Source organism: Macadamia integrifolia, chromosome 6, assembly GCF_013358625.1.
Source record: "Macadamia integrifolia cultivar HAES 741 chromosome 6, SCU_Mint_v3, whole genome shotgun sequence".
Lineage (NCBI taxonomy): Eukaryota > Viridiplantae > Streptophyta > Magnoliopsida > Proteales > Proteaceae > Macadamia > Macadamia integrifolia.
This window is the reverse complement of record NC_056562.1, coordinates 33,930,292-33,949,456: the sequence shown is the minus strand read 5'-3', so window position 1 is coordinate 33,949,456 and position 19,165 is coordinate 33,930,292. Positions and strand designations below refer to the sequence as shown.

The following is a 19,165-nucleotide window of genomic DNA, read 5'->3' as shown; positions in this document are numbered from 1 at the left end:
AATGCTTTAAAATCACATGGTAGGTCCAGTTGTTAATTCCAGATTTTATTTCTGGTGGAAACACAAGGCATAGTGCTTGTCAATGAAAGGGGCGTGGATCTCAGCTGTGGTGTTAATTCCATATAATCTATGAAGAGGAAGAAACTCTACAAGATATGAAGCCAAAAAAAAAAGATCTTATGCCTTTGGTTGACAAAAGTCAAGACACACTCAATTTTTATTGCCATTAAAAGATCAATTGTATTAAGAAGGAAAAGAAAAAAATAGAATACAAGAAAAAACTTGTAAAACAAGTCAAATCACAAACAAAGAAATTAGATAGTTCCTCCCATGTTCGGCATTGCAATCAACGGGGAATCCTCCTAATAAACAAAAATCAATCCTTTCAGATACACAGCATCATTATCAATGTGAGGAATATACTCTAGGATGGTTTTTCCTCTCTATTGGTAACCTCTTCATTAGGAGGTTCAAGGTTGAGATCAAACAGCAATGCCTTAGGGAACTTATCTTCTCTGCCACTGTGACTGTCTTCACAATTACTGCATTTTGGTTCATTCAAAGCTGTAGGAAAAAATTCATTAAAGTGAGGACGCTAGGCATTGACATATAAATCCACCATCACTGTCTCAGTACTTTGGTTTCTTAACACCATTCCCAGGACTCGGATAGGGCTTTGTGATCCTCAGATCTCTCTTCACTTGTTCCTTGATACAAATATTGGCATTACAAAGGGTCTACAAAGTTACAAGAAACATAATGTACTATAAAAATCAGCCCACTTTTTCCACAGATAGAATACAAGACATCGTACCCCCGAAAGTATTGACAGAGGCTCCAGAACATGGAGAGCAATTGAAGAACCCTTTCGATGGCTTTATTGTTCCAGGCATTCAATTTCCATTGGCATGGAGATATCTTCACTGAGCATTCAACGAAGATAATCTCTGTGGACTTGGAAAATGAGAAGTTTTTTGACAGGCCTGCACCTAACATTCAGGTTCTGCGGCGTCCTTGTGCTTTCGATCTTCTTGAAATTGAGGGCTGTATTTCCAAATTAAATTTAAGAACCATCGTGCAGCAATAGGACGGTGCGACCAGTTCTTTACATGGAGGGAGAGAAGAACCTGCAATTTGTACTAACATAAGAGATTCCCCAAAAGAAAAACCAAAGAAACAGAGATATTTTTTCAACTTACAGATACAATTGCATCTACCAATCATTGGCACATTCCTTCGCATCTATACTCTCTCTGGCTCCATGTACCTTAAACAACCATGACAGATACAATCATCAATAGTTCTCATACTATTGAAACTTGTTATTGGAAACAAATTTAGTGTGACAGTTGGAAGTTTAATGAAGGCTACCACTCCTTTTTTCCATTAAAGTGGTGGGAGTTCATGTTGGAACTTAATCAAGAATACTCACTGGAGGAGAGAATTTCCACAAGGCATAATGGTCTCACTTAGATGACGTATTTTTTGCCAGGTGGGGAGGTTAGTATCTAACTGAATAAAAATTTGAAAGTTACTAATAGGAATAACCATTAAAATGATAGATTATGAAGAATAGATATGCATTAAGTGGGTATCAAGACATTGATAGATGTTTTTTGAGCTCTGCTGATGGCAATGTCGATGGTGGAGTTCAAACCTTTCTATGTTTCTTTTTGTTTTTCATCTGTGTATACCTGAATGTTAAATCTGTACATCCTATTAATTAATTCATTCATTTGTTGACTTATAGCACGAAAATAAATAAATAAATTAATTAATTAATAAAAAGAGTAGATATGCATTAGGCCAATTGGAATGCCATGACACGGATTAATGTGATGAACTAAAATGGAGGAAATAATGTAGTGAGAAAACTGACGCTTTAGTATGAAAAGGTCTATTCATGCATTTCATGTAACACACCTGGTAAATCATTGATGCGATTGTATAGCTTTCCATTTAAACAACAATCCTCCATCTCTTCTCTAGTAATGCTTTTACCATATTTGGCACATTCCTACTCATAAAAGAAGATCATGAACAAAAGTATTTTTAGTAGGCAAAGTTAAAGAGCATCATATACTAGTTGTACTTAGATTAGGATGATAATTAAATGTGGCAAATAAGATGAATAGCAAGAAATAGTCCATTTCATAATAATAACAAATGTTTCACATTATGAGCTTCATGGGCAAGGTGAAGGCCATCATTATAATAGGGCCAAAATTTGACAGAACCCAAAAAAACTGAGGGCTATGATGGATTATGGTGGCTAGTGTCATGCCTAGCCTTCAATTCCATATTTTACCTATTAAATGGAGTCCCAGTTCTAGTGCATCTAATCATGTGCCTGTATATCATTTTACAACCCGCTACACCCACAAAGTTGTCTTGCAAAATTGAACATGCAGGCTGCTTGGTAAGCGAGTCTTGAGCATTCATTACTGAGGTCAAGATGCATTCAATAATGTAATGCATCTCTAAATAACTAACTGATTTAAAAACTTGTTATGTTTTAGGAATATGTTAAATCTCATTCATTAATAAATATCTCTATCTAATGATCAGTTTCTCTCTAAAATCTTACTAGACATTTCAATCATTTAGAAAATAATTATTTACAATAAAACATTGGAAGAAAAAGTGAAAGTAGCTGTGAGGGATACAACTATAACTCAATCTAAGTGACATTGGGAAGAGAATTATCTTTCAAAATCTAAAATATGATTTTTCTTATTGATAAGGTGGGAAATATTTTAGTTTGAAAATTCCTTAAGTGTCACTTGTATAGGTCTACCCTATTTCCTATTATGACTTATTTAATTTACATATCCTTTTTCCATTGCACAAGAGATAGAAAACTTAGTAAGAAATTCTAAAGGGACAAAGAAAAAGATAATGCCAAAGGTCATCGCATCATTTGATGAAAAATTTGCAACGCATTGCTAAAGAATTGATTGGGAATTAAAGAGGTTTTTCTTATAACAATTTTCCTTTGTTCAATAATACATCACATGATTCTCCTTGATTAAAATCTATTGACTATAAAATCTTAAATTTAGAAAATATATTTCTTCTCTCTTTGGGGACAATAGAAGTGTATTTCCCTTCTTAAGGTAATTTTACTAAGTTTTATAAGGATTTATATGAGTCGAATTCTGAAAGACAGTGATAATATATCAATGTAGAAGTGTTATTGGATTCCTCCTCCTAAGTTTTAAGAATGCCAAAATATGATATGTTCCACCCCAAAGTTAGGGATTTACTTGATTATATTAGGAGGCGAGGTGAAAGTATTATTAGATTAATATGGCTAATGATGAGAATGTCACAGATATCATACTGATTTTCTTAAAAAGGAAGGGTAGAGAAAAACATAGTTTGATTTGGCCTTTTCTTAAGAATATTGTTATTAGCACACTAACAGAAATTAGATCTTTAAATACTGTAGAAAACCGCCGTTAAAGCTAAATTACTGATTTACCGCTACTAATGGTTTTACAGGTAGTAATTTCACTTGTCACGCTTCAAATTGTCCCTCCAAAAACCTTAATGAAGGTTTTATTCAACCGTTCATGTTTCTTTAGCTAGAGACAAATAAAATTGCCTCCAATAGCTTAGTTTTAGCCATGGTAGTACCACCATTAAACGTGGTTTATTACCGCTGCTAAAGTAGAGCTATAAAAACAACAACAACAACAACCATAATCTTATACCCAACTTAAAAGAGAGTTATATTTAAAAGAAATATTCAACTACAATCTTTGATGATTATCATTTTACTGATAAAAGAAAAAGTACAAAGAGTAAAAAACTTTTATATAGGTATCAATGTCATAATTCGCAATTATCATACACATCTTGTTGATGTTACAAACTAGCAATTACTTTAAAACTTATGCAATGTAGAATGTTCTAACTTTATAAAAAACAACCAAAATGATGATTGAACAAAAATGATACTAATATCAAACAATGGATGAAAAAAACCAGGAATATGAATAGTTACCCAAATGATCTTAGTGGAAAGAATTCTTGCTGAGATCCAAATCGCTTATGAAGGGTTAATGGAGAAGGAAGGCTTTATATAGAGAACTCAATTAAGGGTCTTGATAAAACCTTGGTAGTAGAGAAACATGTATGGAAACTCTCTGCTTTCTATAATTCACAAATAAGAATAGTGCTTGGTTGATACAAAGATAAAATTGGAAATAAATAGGTACATCACCCCTAATTTTATGATTTGTTGTATAATATTACAAAAATTGGGGGGGGGGGGGGGAATGATTCATTCTATATTGCTAAAAGTAATGCAATTATATTTTGAATGGAATGAAACCTAATTCTGGAAAATATTATATAAATCCTATCAACTCAAATTTTTTTTTTTGGAAAGCACATTCCTTAAAAGTAGAATGGTCCTTAAAAGAGAAAGAAATGTGGTAAAAAGAAGAAAATGATTCATTCTATATTGCTAAAAGTAATGCAATTAAATTTTGAATGGAATGAAACCTAATTTTAAGAAAGATTGCTCTGGATCCTTTCAATTTAAATTTTTTTGGGTAAAACACCTTCCTTAAAAGCGGAGTGGTCCTTCGAAGAGAAAGAATTGTTGTAGCCATTTTCCCAATTGGCATCCTAGTCAATTTTGGGAATGTAATTGAAAAAAATAAATTATAAAAAGGAAACAACTAAGGGAGTAGGAAAGGACAGCTGCCTTCGCTTTCTTTATAGTAAAAAAAGGATATATTTCACTTAAAACGTAATTTTCATAGTGAATACAACAAGCCTTTTCCCAACTTGGTATTAGCTAGGAAATCCTAACCAAACAAGGGATTGAAGGATTTGACAGAGGAGAGACATCTCCAATAGTACAGAGCAAAACCTTAACCTTAAGTAGGTCTGCTCTAATACCACTTATTAGAAACGTAGAATGCCAAATCAATATTTAAACATCAAGAATGCCATCTAGCATGCGTTATGGAACTTGTTAATCAATCAATAGAGAAGGGTTAATTAGGGTTACCTTTAGATTCACAAAGACACAGCCTCCGAAGGAAACCAGTAGTTGAAACAATCACCATCCACCGAAAGAAGCTCCTTCAATGACCAAACCCTTAAAGGGAGAGATTCTCTCTCTCTGTAATGACCACTCAGTCTGAATTTTTAATTCACAAGAGTCTAACTAGGGTTTTTATTGCCATCATATTTATAATTGACCATTTATAAAACCAAAAGTTGTGATTGGACCAAGTGATGTGACTTCATAACTTGTCTGTTATACAGAAAAAGACAATCCATGCGTGATGCAACCATTTAACCTTGTAGTGATGAAAATTTCATTACCTTTTATTCTCTCCGCTTATTAATAATACATAGGAAATAGACACCATAAAAAACCTTAATCCATCAAACGACCAATATTAGAGGCTCTCAACCAGTGATTGGACGTAATTTTTTCTATTTAAATATAGAATTATATTTTTATAATAATATTTAAAACTTTAAACAATTTACAACATTGAAGCAGTACGTATCGGAATTTTCGTCCAATAATAGTTAGATAACTCTTACATGGATGTTCTCTTTCTGAGGAAGTGGATAGCACACTGAGTCAAATTTGGGGATGAATTATTTTCAACTAGGAGGGAAGTATGCAGGACCTTGTGGCTGAAATGAGGGACACACAACTCTCACACCCCAATCTACATGTATCAAAGCTCGCACCATGAAGAATGGAAACGGAACAATAGCTTAACATGGTAATGCCACATCAGCAGCTCCAAATCAAGCCCAACTCCTTGGCCATAGTGGATGATGACTCATACCCCACTAATGGCCAACTTATCCTTCTCAAGTTACTGCTTTAACAACCACTTTGGAAATAACATTATTCCCAGATTCTCTTATTGGAAATAATGATCTAGCATTGATTAAACCTTATCATAGAGAATACAATTTTGACTAAGGACTCCTCCTTCCATATTTGTTTGAAATTTAAATTTTAGTAGGTCTTTCGTACTAAGAAATCTACCTTAGTAAATTTTACCTTAAATGGGATTAGTTTCTATGCAATCTCATCCGTAGGATCTTAATGGATTGTGGCATGAGATTAGAAATTGCATTTTCCTATTTATATGTATCGAATTCTACAAGAAAAAATATTGATTGATTGATGAATGAAAATTAATCAGTTGACTACGAACCTTCAAGAAAATTTTTTTTTTTTCTTTTTCTTTTTGCTAAAGATTTAGAAAGATTACATTAAAGGGGAAAATAGAAAGAAAGAAATAAGTACATAAGCGGTTTAAGAGGTCCCACCTTCCACATTTCCATCAACAGGACTCCAAAAAGCACATTAACAGAACTAGAATAACGGTCTAGTGAGTCTATCACTCACTAGCTCCTCCCAAATGTCTGTAAGAAAATTAATTACATTCTTTGTCAAAGCCGACTTAGCAGCTTCTTTTGCAAGGTAATTTGCTATCAGATTTACTTCTCTAAAAAAATGTGAAATCTTCTAGGGAACTGGGTTTAGAAAAGGCTCCACAAAGCTCCAACCCTGCAATTTTGGTATTTTTTTTTCTTGTACGCAAATTTTATATATATTATTTTGATTTTCTAAGATTCCATGTGTCTGAATAACGTATTAGAAAGTCTTCAATGCTTGTACGCTTTAATCTTGAAATTTTCTATGCTTTGGTTGATTAGATGTCATGATATGGTGAATCTGTATGTTGATTATTGGCAATTCAATCAATAATTTTCAGCATGTATGAATGCTAGATAGGAGCTCACCATTAGCTTTTTGTATGATATTAGCATTTTTGTTTCACATTCTCGTAAGTATGTGAATTTGAAACCGAAACCGTTCATCGAAACTGAATCAAGCCGTTTAGATCGAAATCGCAAAACCGTTTAGTAAATGGTTCGGTTATGGTTTCAAGTTTAAGACCGATTAGCTAAATGGGTCGAGTCAATTTTAACCGTGTAACCCATTGGTTTCAAACCGAATTGACACCGTGAAAACCAAACCGTCAAATCGATCCGATTAATCCATATAATGATTAAATATTTGGTTGTTTTAACAAAACATAATGGTTTAATTTAGGGAAGAATTAAGGACCATAGAGGTTGTCCAAGAGTCTATTCAATAGTTTACTCTTATTATGTAGTTATGTAGTTAAATCATTGTTTGTCTAATGCATCATTTAATTTGATACAAGATTGAAGCGTTTATCAACAAAAGAAAATTTTAGTAAGCATGCAAATAAACTAGCAAACCGATTACTAACCGTTTAGAAACCGTATGAAATAAACCGCGATCAAAACCGTAAAATTGACACCGTTTAAAAACTGTGGAACTGAAATTGTTTACTTAACAGTTGTGGTTTCAAAAAGTGCAACCATTTAGTAAGTGATGCAGTTTTGGTTTCAACCAAATAAATGTGAATCGAACCAAATTGTATCGTATACACCGAAATCGAACCGATTAACACCCTTACATTCTCGTATACTGATGATGTAGAGCAGCTAAAAAGAGGTATGTCATCTCTTTCCAGTTCACACTGTCTGCTTAGATGAAAATGTTGATCAACGCGATGGTCTTTGCTTGTGCGGATTCTGTTGCGTGGGAATTGGATCCTTTGTAGTTCTACGGTACTGTAGATCTAAGGGTTCGGATCGCTATATGACCTGTAGTGCCTTGGGCTACGTGTATGAGGGCTCCTAGTCCGTGGATTTGCACTACATGCTCTGCAGCACTACAGAGAACCCTGATCCGTTCTTAATTATATCCGTATCGGATCAATATTAAAAAGAAAAAAAAAATTATCATGCCATTGTTGATATTACCCAGGAAATCTTAACCAAACAAGGGCAGACAAGGGATAATCGGATTGACAGAGGAGAGGGATCTCAATCACTACAAGGCAAAACCTTTACTTTAAAGAAGGGATATTTGACCATCAAGAATGCATCATCACATAAGATATGGTATTTGCCAATCAATCAAATTCGGGCCTAAGTTAAGATTTCTAGTCCTGAGGGCGGGTGAGGGCAAGAAATCTCTTGCCAGTCAAGTTCGGGCCTATCCAGGGTTGAGGCCTCGGTCTAGACCCATATTCCTATTTTGGCAGTCTACCTACTGATAGTAATGCCAAAGGTGGGGAGCCTTATTGTCTCGATATACCCGAGGCGATAGTGTATATGTTTTGCGGTTTAGCCGACCAGCTCTTGTCCAGTAGCCATTATGCGTGGAGCATAGGACCTACAAGAACAGGGACAGGCAGTGAGCCGCTAAAGGGGTAACCGTAGAGGTGTTGAGCCTAATTCAAACCCAACCGTAGTCATTGTGCTTGGGGATGATAGGGAACAATGAGCCTAGCATGAGCCGAGGTTGTGTGCAATGATGGTGGTTTTTTTGGATGCCCTTGTAGGGTAAATGTGATGTCTTTTTTTATTTATTTTTATTTTTTATAGCAAAAAACAAATGTATATACCCTGCCCTCACACCCATTTTCATGTTTTCTTTTTCTTAGTCCAAGTTTAGGTATAGGGTATTTTGGTAATTTCTCTTGTACACAAGTTTTATTTATTTTATTTTGATTTTCTAAGATTCCATGCGTCTTTATATCGTGTTAGATAGTCTTCAAAGCTTGTTGCTTTAATCTTGATAATTTCTATGCTTTTGATGGTTAGATGTCATGATATGATGAATATGTTTGTTGAAGATTGTCAATCCAATCAATATTTTTCAGCATCTATGAATACTAGATTAGGTTTAGGACCTCAACATGAATTTTTGTATGATATTAGCATGTTTGTTTCACATTCTTGTGTACTGATGCTGCACAGCAGATAGATTGAGGTATGTCATCTCTTTCCATTTCGTACTGTCCGGTTAAATGACAATATTGATCAAATCCGCTACTAGAAATTTGTCACCCTTAGATGCTTGTTTTGGAGAATGAAAGACCATCATTGTCATGATGTATAAGGGTATGGAAGTACATAAGCCAGTATATGATGCTAACATATCGTGATGTGTTTTCAACAAAAGTGGTTGTACTTCAAGAAGTATCTGGACAGGATAACATGGAATATCACTGTTTTCTTTCGCAAGGTAAATACAGTGGCTAATAGGATGGCTAAACATGCAACATCTACTAGAATTTCTTGTCTTATGGGAGGCACCCCCTTGGTTCACTTTGGAGGATATTAGCTGGGATGTTCTTGGGAAGCCTCGGTTCCCTTTTGACTGAGTTGCTTCTTAGTTTTGGTTTATCTATCTTCTTATGGCAATGCCGAAGATGGATAGTTAGACTATTGTTTTTTATTATTTTGTTGATATTTGGGCTATTTGTTATTCTATGCATTCATTCTTTTTTAATAAATTTTCTTGTTGTTCTTTAGTCAAAAAAAAAAAAAAAAAACTTAATATATCATGGTAACGAAATACATGGTGATTAATTCAACATATCATGGAAGACTGATAAGAAAAACCCAGGTTAGGGCATGAAATCCTAATACTAGTGCAAAAATGCGCAAAGTCATTCTACATTTTAATGATTTACGTACAAAATTAAGTAATTAGGTGTAATAAAAAATGAAAGAGAAAAAAAAAATACCATTTTAGGGCCCAAAATGGTGTTTTGGGAAAAATCATACAATATCCTGGCAATTCCAGATCAACCTAAGATTAATTTGGCACTTCCTAGTTGGAGAGAGAAAATTCCATTTTTGGGCCAGAGGGGATTTTTAGCTATTCCCAGCATTTCAATGGCACTTCATAGCTTTTGGGACAACTTGGGAATTTTTTAAATTTTCTCCATTTTTGCAGAAACTCTTACTAATTTTTTTTTTTTTTTTTTTTGTGATTCCGATGGATTTCTTCTATCCATCTCCATCTCCATTGAATCCCTGAACTATCCTGAGGGACTATTGAAGGATAAAATCGTGAGGAAACTTGGCAAAACTGAGAAAATCGAAAATTTTCAAAGTGAAATCATGAGGATGAAAGGAGTGGGTCACCCATATTTACAGGGTTTAGAGGTGGAGTGGCCAAACCTCCATTTGGAGTATGACAGTCTGGTCCTTGGGAGTGCTTCAACATTGCAGCCTCTTGGGGGGTATGAAAAAGTGGGCCCTCCTAAGTCCCTGTGCATTATATGATACATTTAAAGTGGTTTTAGACTTCCCAATACTTGGCAACGTTGGTGGACATGGATATGGTAAAGGTAAAGTGTGTGTGTATGCACGCGAACGTGCCTCCCATGCACCCTAGGATTGTAAACTCCGAAACAGAATCGAATTGATCTTACCATCTGGGTCAAGATCATGATTGGAATCGGAATAAAAAAACCTTAGAATAGAACCTTTAAATTTGAAACTCAATGGTTCGATCCCAAAAATTCTAGAATTGGCCACTCCTAAATGGCCAATTCAACGTTGAGCAGCCACCAGAAAGTTAAAAAAAGAAAAATGATAGCAATAAAATAAAATAAAGGCCTTAGATATAGAGAAGCCAAGCCTTCAAGTGCACTCACATCTTCCAGGGAGAATAGATTCACTGCTTGTGCAATCACCTAGTCGTATATGAGAATATCTAACACCTGTCCTTATTACTTTCAAAAATACCCATCTTTAACCTTTTAATGGCAAGAAATAGAACAAGTGTTGAATACTCCTATGTACAACTAAGTGATCGTAGGAACAACGAATTCAATCTCTGTCCCATGCACCCAATCATTTTAAACTTAGAAACAGAATCGATTTGGTCTTGCTAACTGGGTCAAGATCAGGATTAAGATTGGAATTAAGAAAATAAAAATAAAATAAAATAAAATACACACCCTAGTACAAGATCAGGATTCATTAAATTTTTTTTTATTTTTTTTTCAGTTATTTTCCAACTTTCAAAACCTTGTTGCCCATATCACACCGTCATCATTTTGTATAGGAGTGGAACTTGTGGCTCATTGCCGGCACTGGACAATCAAGGGCATCCTTTGGGTCATAAGTGCGGCCACGACCGCCGCAAGCATCCATTAAAACCAGATAACTATGGGCTTTGTCCAATTACCAGGAAGTATGGTTCTACTAATTTACTCCCTTCGTAATTTGGTTTTGAATAGAATCTCTCCGTATGCATCCATGTTTCCATTTCCTTCATATAAGAACACATATATGAATCTACTAGCCATCAACAGTGTGAAAGCAACCCAAAACAAAGACAAACAATCTTAAACAAATCAAATCAAATCGGTAATGTGGATTTTCCTGAGAATCCCACACGTGATATCCTTTGAGACAAAAAATATTGGAGACACTTTGCACTCAATAGAGCATCTTGACATAGATGATTTTTGGCTAACAAATCTGCTACCATTATTAACAGAAAGCCATACCAAGCATCTCAATATTTGCGAAATCAAATGTTGTTCTGATATTTTCAATGTCTACAATATTCATTAGCTGACTTGTAAATATATAAAAATGGAACAGAAATACATGAATAATGTCCAGGCATACCCGGAAGGCAAATACAACATATAGATTTTAGATCACTTTTCCACCTACGGCATGGCCATCAACAGAGAACAATCCAAAACAAAGACAAACAATCCTAAATAAACTCAATCAAATCAGTAATGTAGTCTTTCCTGAGCATCCCACGTGATATCCTTTAAGACGAAAAATTCTTGGCAGCACTTCCCACTAAATAGAGCATCTTGACATACACTTCCTTTTGGCTAACAAATCTGCTACCAATATTTCCAGAAGCCATGCCAAGCATCTCATTATTTTCAATGTTCTTATATTTTCAATGTCAACAAAATTCATTGACTGGCCTGTATTTCCATTTTCGCTGGATGTTTTAGAATTATCCATGAGGGCACTCTCCTGATTGATGCTTTTCCCTTATCACCATAGCTTGGAATCATTTGGGCCTCCATATGGCACCGCCATCTCAACAAAACTCAACCTATGGTCTACCATCAATATATGCAACAGAATATATAACTAGATCCTGCCTTGGAGTGAAACCAATATGAAACTTGGACCTTCAAGCTGAACAATTTGAGAGAAGTTTCACATCACTACGGTCCACACCTCCTTAATGGGTCAGCTAGAGGCAAAGGCCCAAGTTTGTAATGTCAACATACCTGTAAGTTGATTAAAGAGTCAAATTAATGACATAACCAAAATTAGTAATAAAAAACAGGCGATTTAGTATGGAAATATTTGTGTTTCCATTTTTATTCCCTTATATAATGAAGACAAAAACTGTACCACATCTGGTAAATCATTGATCCGATCATATAGCTTTCTATATTTTTATCCATGCTTCTTAACCCTTTGAAAACAGTAATCCTCCATCTCTTTTCTAGTAAAACATTTGCCATTTTTTGGCACATTCCTGCACTCAAAAAAAAATTTCCTGAACAAAAAGATACTGAATGAGAATGAAAAAAATACGTATCAAAGTAGCAGGAAAAATGAAAGACCATTATATACTAGATATCACAATCAGTTAGAAAATAATTATTTACAATAAAAATATTGAAAGTCAAAATGAAAGGAGATGTGGGGGAACAAAAAAAAAAACAAAATCAATCTCAATAACATTGGGAAGTGAATTCTTTTTTAGAATCTAAGAAAACAGTGTTACTCGTCTTATTGATAGGGTGACAAAAAGTTTTAGTTAATTTCTTAATTGCCTATTGCAAAATGAAATATGTCAACCTTATTTCTTATTATGATTTATTTAATTTTACACATTCTTCTTTGCACTGCTCAAGAGGTAGTAGAAAATTCTAAAGGGACAAAGAAGAGGATAGTGCGAAAATTCATCTTATCAACTGTAAATAAATTTGGAATGTGGATATGTATGGTTCTCCTACTTTCATCTTGGTCAAATTAAAGAGCTTAAACCTATCATTAGATCCTGTCTCGTGTTGTGTTTCCCAATCTGGAAGAGGAAGTCTCTAGCTTGAAGGCTGACCTTGATGTTATTAAATGCAAGGATTGTTTGAGCTGCTTTTTGACTGTGAGACTGATGCTCAAACTCGATATTGGAATGCTCTTGAAAATCATGAGAAAATATGGGCAGAGAAGTCTAGAATCAGATGGATAAGAGAGAGACATAAATTCCAGATTTTTCCATGTTATGGCTAAATGAAGCGATCTAAGAATGCCATCATATGTATTGCCATGGACGACGAGAGTGAGATCAGAGATCAAGAACAGATGGGTAATTTATCTTGTAGACTTTTATGAAAATCTCCATAGGAGGGTGGAGCTTGATAATCATCGGAAATCCTTGATTATATTCCTAATGTTATGCAAGAAGCTGATCTCATGATGCTTGATTCTATTCCTTCTGACAAAGAAATTTAGCTGGCTATTTGGGATTTAGATCCTGACAGCTCACTAGGGCCTGATGGTTTTTTGGGGGCATTTTGCAACCCAATTAAGAAAACAGAGAATTTTGACATATAGTTTGTCCCTATGCCTTCATATTGCGCAAAGCAAATTACAGTAGTAGCCACCTCATCTCTCAGAACTCCACTTGCTCCTGAACTCCCTAAATTATCAAATGAGAATCTATCAATGTTTAACTTGTAGTATCTCAAAGGTGTGAAAGAAAAAAAACACAAAATATTTTTTCTTTTTGGGGGGGTGGGTGTTTGGGAACTACCACCATCAATTTTTTGGCGAGAAGAAGGCCAGTCACAAAGGATATTTTTATAGAGATCGGATTTTGAGAAATCTTGTAGATCACAGAGAATAGCTACCACCATATAAGATGTTAGTTGCCACTTATTTTAAAAAATTCTTCTATTCCTCTCTGTCCATATGTGGTAAGGTACAATAATTAATAGAGGGAGCCATACCTTATCACAATGGACCGATCCTGCTTTTCACCTTGATCAGGATAAAAGATCCTCAATCACGAGTTGCCACACCCCCTCTAAGAAAAACAATTGAGGATGACCACCCAAATACTTACTACAAAGTCGCATTCAAAAAATAAATAAACATTGGGCGGATGGGATCTCCCTGGTGGAGATGGATTAATAATTTTCCTAAAATAAATTAAATTTGAATTTTAATATCAATTTAAGTTTATTAAATCCATTAGTAAGAAATCTACCCTGAGCAACCTTGCCCTTTCCCTTGTGCACCCCCTTCCCTCGCCTCTATGAACCCTTACCCTTGGCCTTGTGCACCCCTGCCCAACCACCCCTATGCATCGTACCTCATAGTCTACAACACTTGCTGCACCTGCACACGCTGCAGCAAGCGACCTCCGACCCTGCCCCCGACAATGCCTCTACCCTCAGCCCACCCCTATAACACTTGCCCCTCACCTCAACATCCCACCCACCCCACCTCTTGTCGAGACCTTGTGCTTAGCCGTTGCTACAACTCAACCCACCCGTTCCTGGCCACCCTTCTCCCACAATCTGTGAAACAAGAGAGAGAGAGAGAGAGAGAGAGAGAGAGAGAGATGTAATTTTTGTCTTCTTCATCTTCTTTCCACTGCTAAAAACAATTGAATAAAATGAAGAAGCAAAAGCAAGGAATGAGAGCTAGAAAAGGATAATCGAGGTGGAATTTTTTTCTTAGACTTTCACTTATGGCAACGGTATATATATATATATATATATATATTAATTCATTTGTAAGTTAACCACAAATTTCACGGCGATCTAGAATAACCACAAATAAATATATATACATATATATATATATATATATATAGGCACGTTGTTCACTCTAGGTAAGCTGACGGGTAGTAGACACATGGGAGGGGGGACAGGATAAGAAAGGGAGAGTGGTCTTTTCACTAGAAGAGTGAAAGAGGCAAACACAGGATAGGCACACTGCTAGCTTTCCCAGTCTTTTCCCATATGTATTTGTACTGAAAAGTTTCATGAAAAATTAGAAAAATTGTATTAAGTAATAGAAACAATTACTCTATAAAATAAAAATTAGAGATTTCGTTGTTGAAATAGTGCACGAATCAAGGGACTTTTGGGTTTATTTCCTCTCTCATTGGATTTTTCTAAGATTCTCCCTAACTTTAAGACCACCTTGAAGGGTTCAGGTCACCAAGGGACTATCAAGGGACTACCGTGAGAGGAGAGAGAAAATAAAGCTTGAAAATTCAAAATTTTGAGGTTTAGAGGAACTCTAAGGCGACTTTGAACAAAGGAAGAGAGGGCTACAAGGTCATTTACAAGACACTAAAAGTTGTTTTGGGCTCAAAGCACTGGTAGCAAAAGAGGAGGAATATTAAAGTAACAAAATTCAGTGTTTACTTGGAGAAGAAGCTATTGACCAAGGAGTCCTCTTCTATATTTGTTATTTTTTAAATGTTAATGTCTTTTATACCAAAGAACTTACCTTAGTAAAGCTTACCTTGATTAGACTTATTTTCTCTACCCAATCTTATCTATAAGATCTTATTTTGGGGTTCAAAGGTTCTCTCTTCCTAGGAAAAAAATAAAAAGTAAACTATTAATGAGCATTTGCATGTAACATCTTCAAAATGTATTATATGTGTTGGGACATGAATACTTATTTACATCCCTGAAAAAGTACTATTTCATGAAGTCTTAAATATTATGTTTGGGATTTAATGTCTTCGGCAATGGAACTTCAATAGATGTTAAGGTGATATAATAATAACCCACTCCAACTAATGTGCATGAAGTTTGTAGTTTCAAAATTTGGCTTCCCTTTACCGGAGATTTGTTGCACCTTTAGTAGGCCCATTCGCTTTTGTCGGGAATACAGAATGTCAAATCAATATTTGATCAAGAATATCTCCTCACGTGCGTTAGGGAATTTTCCAATCAATCAATAGAGAAATGTTAGGGTTAATTGTATATTCAAAAAAGGAAATTCTCTGAAGGAAAGTAACACTTGAACCTATCACTACCTGCTAAAAGAAACTCCTTCAATCGTGAAACCCTTACAGAGGAGAGACTCTTTCTTTTTTTCTCTGTAAAAAGACTCAATCTGAATTCTTATTTTACAATAGTTTAATTATTAGGGTTTTCATTGCCATCATATTTATAATTGAACCTCTTTAAAATCAACGATTGTGATTAGGCCAAGTGGTGTGATTTAGTAGGGTGATCTCACAACTTGTCCATTATTACAAAAAGGACAATCCACGCAAAATGTAATCATTTAACCCCTAAGTATAGAAATTTCATTACATTTTAATCCTTCTACCTTTTTACATCACATAATGGACATGGATATGAAAATATAAACCTCCAAAAACCCTAGTTTTTATATGACCACTATCAGTGGGTCTTAATTAAATATAAAAAAAATTACATCCCAATTATAAAAAAACTTAAGGAAATCAATCCACCATTTGGGCTACTCAAGAACAATACATAATATTCAACAAAAGAGAGAGAGAGAGAGAGAGAGAGAGAGAGAGAGAGAGAGAGATAATGCCCTCCATCCACGACATACATTATATGGATATTGTAACATGCATCTCATATACTTTTATTTGAAAAAAAATCCCATAACAATATCCGTTCCAATTATTCAAATATAAAGGCAAGCCTTCAAACCCCAATTATAAATTAACAATTTTAATTCACCACCCATTAACTCTTAGTAGGTAAAAGTAGAGTTTTAATGGAACTTTCGTAGATCTCATAATCCCACATTGTGTTTGGATCAAGAAACAATTTCTATAAATGTAACGCATCTAGCATAAACAAGTCTCGCACAAAATCCCTAAGTCACATTTGCAAGCCCATAAGAAATACCTCCAGGTAATTCTTAACATTAGAAATAACAACAAAAATCACCACAGGTAGGGCTCACCACCTACAGTAAAATGGGTCCACACATGGGCAGGGGTTAAGTCTTAAAACAAAGCTTGAAAGTTTGACAAAAAAAAAAACCTGTTTAAAAAAACCAAAGTTAAAAACAGTTTTAGAACCGCTTTAGTCAGGCCTGGGCAGACCACCTGGGATTTGGTTTGGCTGGACTCCGAAACGGAATAAAATTAAACCCAAAAGGGCCTTGAAGTTTTAAAACAAAACTTGACCTTTCTTTTATTATTATTATTTTAAATTCTAGCCCTCTAATCGAAACCCAAATAACTTATTTTAACTCAAAATCTTTACAAACCCATGATTTAAAATTGAGGTTAGAAATGTCTTTTAATATTTGGGTTTCTAAAGCCCTAACTCCTCTCTTTTTCTTCCTCCTCCATCTGCCCCTCTCTGCCGCCAAGTTTTTTTTTTTTTTTTTTTTTTTTTTTAAGGACTCCTGCAGGTCACACCCACAGGGAGGAGGCGAAGGGGGGCTGCCAGGGCAGCGGCATAATGAAAAAGGGATCGAGAAGTGATGTACATCCCTCTTCCTTTTTTTTTTTTTTTTTGGATTCAACTATTGTAACATCGACAGAAGGCTGAGAATAAATAAAACAAGGGATTATTACAAGAAAACATTGTTTCTCTCATGTACAGAGGGAGTGGTACACTGTTCATAACAGTACAATAGAAATTAAGTGGCGATGGTCTTTGGCTTGTGCGGATTGAATTGCGTGGGAACCGGATCCTCTGTAGCCCTACATGACCTGTAGCGTAGGTCCAAGGGCAGTGATCGCTACAAGTTGTGTAGCGCCTTTGGCTGCGTGTGCGAGTCCTTCTGGTCCTTGGATTTGCGTTACACGTCCTATAGCGCTACAGAGGACCCTGATCTATTCTCAACTATATACATATCGGATCAATAATAATAATAATAATAATAATAATAAAAAAAAAAAAACTTGTCATGCCATTGTCGATGTTACCCAGAAAATATTGACCAAATAAGGGATCATAGGACTCACAGAGGAGAGACATCTCAATCACGACAAGGCAAATCCTTAACGCTAATGAGGGATATTTGACTATCAAGAACACATCATGACATAAGATAAGGTATTTGCCAATCAATCAATGGAGGAGTTAGGGTCACCTGTAGATTCACAAATAGAAATCCTCCGAAGGAAAGCAACACTGATTGAACATGTCACCACGGGATGAAATAAGCTCCTTCAATGGTGAAACCCTTATAGGGAGGGACTCTATTTTCCTCTCTTTGTCACAGCCACCCAATCTGAATTCTTCATTCACAAGAGTCTAATTAGGGTTTCCATTACTATCCTATTTATAATTAACCCTCTTTAAAACCAACGGGTGTGATTGGACCAAGTGGTGTGATCAGGTAGTGTTAGGGGTGCAAGTTTGGCCTAATCAGCCTACCTCCACCCTAGTTTGCCCTAAGTCCAAACAAGGCCTAAGCTAAGATTTCTGGTCCTAAGGGCTAGTCAGGGCTGAAAATAACTTGCCCTAAGTCAAGTGATGCCGAGCTAGGGTTAAGGCCTTGGTCTAGACCCGTATTCTTATTTTGGTAGTGTACCCATTGATAGCAATGCCAAAGGTGGGGAGTCTTATTGGTTGTTTTTTTGGATGCCCTTGTATAGGGCAGATGTGACGCCTTTATTTTGTATTTCTTTCTTTCTTTCTTTCTTCTTCTTTTTCTTCTTTTAATATTGATCTTTTTGCAAAAAACATAATGTCTATACCCTCCCCTCCACCCCATTTTCATGTTTTCTTTTTCCTAGTCCAAGTTTAGGTATAGGGTATTTTGGTAATTTTTCTTATAACAAATATTTTATATCTTATTGATTTTCTAAAATTTCATGTGTCTATATATCGTGTTAGATAGTCTTCAAAGCTTGTATGCTTTAATCTTGATAATTTCTACGCTTTTGATGAATATATATGTTGAATATTGGTAATTCAATCAATAATTTCCAGCATGTATGAATACTAGATTAGGACCTCACCATGAACATTTTGTATGATATTAACATGTTTGTTTCACATTCTTGTATACTAATGATGCAAAGCAGGTAGATTAGCATATGTCATCGCTTTCCATCTCGTATTGTTAGGTTAATTCCGTTACTAGAAATTTGTCACCCTTACGGCATAACCGCATGCATGTTTTGGAGAATGAAAGGCCATCATCGTAACAATGTAAAAGGGTTTGAAAATACATATGCAAGTATATGATGCTAATATATCATAATGTGTTTTCAACAGAAGTGGTTGATCTCTAAGAAGTA

At 35.3% G+C, this 19,165-nt stretch overlaps 2 long non-coding RNA genes across 3 annotated transcripts; both read right to left on the bottom strand.

The window, feature by feature from the left end:
• Window positions 1–170: 170 nt before the first annotated feature.
• LOC122080929 lies at window positions 171–2,030 on the bottom strand. The gene is made up of 3 exons (XR_006140959.1): window positions 1,924–2,030; window positions 1,200–1,267; window positions 171–1,127 (listed from the first exon to the last, which is right to left on the bottom strand). It is a non-coding gene; the product is annotated as an uncharacterized LOC122080929 (long non-coding RNA).
• A 9,361-nt stretch (window positions 2,031–11,391) lies between these two features.
• LOC122082820 lies at window positions 11,392–18,155 on the bottom strand. Of its 2 annotated transcripts, none has more exons than XR_006141411.1 (3): window positions 18,010–18,155; window positions 12,295–12,442; window positions 11,392–12,167 (listed from the first exon to the last, which is right to left on the bottom strand). It is a non-coding gene; the product is annotated as an uncharacterized LOC122082820 (long non-coding RNA). The 2 variants fall into 2 exon arrangements; XR_006141412.1 differs by having other exon boundaries at window positions 12,295–12,421.
• Window positions 18,156–19,165: the final 1,010 nt, after the last annotated feature.